We start from the raw sequence: 981 nt of genomic DNA on the forward strand, positions 1-981 counted from the left end.
TCAAGAAGGGGGGTGATAGGATGAAGGAGGGATAATATGTAAAAATAGAAGAAGACATGGAGACACAGTTGGAAAATCATGTGATACAGGAGCTCATCCACACAACCATCTACAAGGGAAACAAAAGAGAGATAATGATCCTTTTCAGACTCTGCATGAGATATAGGAATGCAGTAAACCTTACACCTGAGTTTGAGCCCCAACTTTGCCCATTATCAGCACAGCGTCCTTGTCAGGTTATGGAACCTCATAGAGAATCATTTCTGATAAAATAATCTTGTAAGGATGCCTTGAGGATTAAATGAAGCGACCTCTGTAAAGTGTCTGGCACATGGTAGAAATTTCATTAGTGTTTGTTTCCATCCCTACTTAATTGAAGGCACTTAACTTGTCCTATGGTGCTGTGTGAGGATTTATCTCGCTCTATTTCTAGGAATGGAATCCCGAAGTCGTAATGTGTGTGTGTTTGCGTGTCGTCCTTGCACAGGGGCCATGCTAATCTTCTCTGCATCACTTCAATTTTAGGATACGTGCTGCCAAAGCGAGCATTGCACAAGTGCGTCCTCGGCGCTTAATCCGATTAAGCTCTGTCAGTTTACTCTCTGTGGTGGTTTGCGCCAGACTCCACACCCACAAAAGTGCACAAGCATCCCTGGTCCTCACATCCTGCTGAATGCTGTACTTGACTTACCTCCTTTAATCTGTATGACAACTTTAATTAAAAACAGAGTACTCTTCCCTCCAACTTGCAAATGAGAACATTAGGGCCTAGAGAACTAAAGAACCTGCCCAATTTCACAGCTGACAGTTGGTGAAGACGGTCAAACCCAGGGGGTCTGCTTCCAAACTTTCTTTTCATGGTTATATGTGATGTGAAACCCTTGCCCTCCTTGGCCCTGCACAGGAAAGGTAGCCTGAACCAGGGTTCTGATTCTCAGCCTCTACTCCAAATCCTTCTCCTTCATGCTTTCTTAACAGAAA

The 981-nt window shown here is 43.9% G+C and overlaps 1 non-coding gene across 1 annotated transcript; it reads right to left on the minus strand.

Annotated features, from left to right (window-relative positions):
- Window positions 1-445: 445 nt before the first annotated feature.
- LOC119867557 lies at window positions 446-549 on the minus strand. Its single transcript, XR_005384075.1, has one exon. It is a non-coding gene; the product is annotated as a U6 spliceosomal RNA (small nuclear RNA).
- Between the last annotated feature and the right edge of the window lie 432 nt (window positions 550-981).

This window comes from Canis lupus, chromosome 34 (assembly GCF_011100685.1).
Source record: "Canis lupus familiaris isolate Mischka breed German Shepherd chromosome 34, alternate assembly UU_Cfam_GSD_1.0, whole genome shotgun sequence".
NCBI lineage: Eukaryota > Metazoa > Chordata > Mammalia > Carnivora > Canidae > Canis > Canis lupus.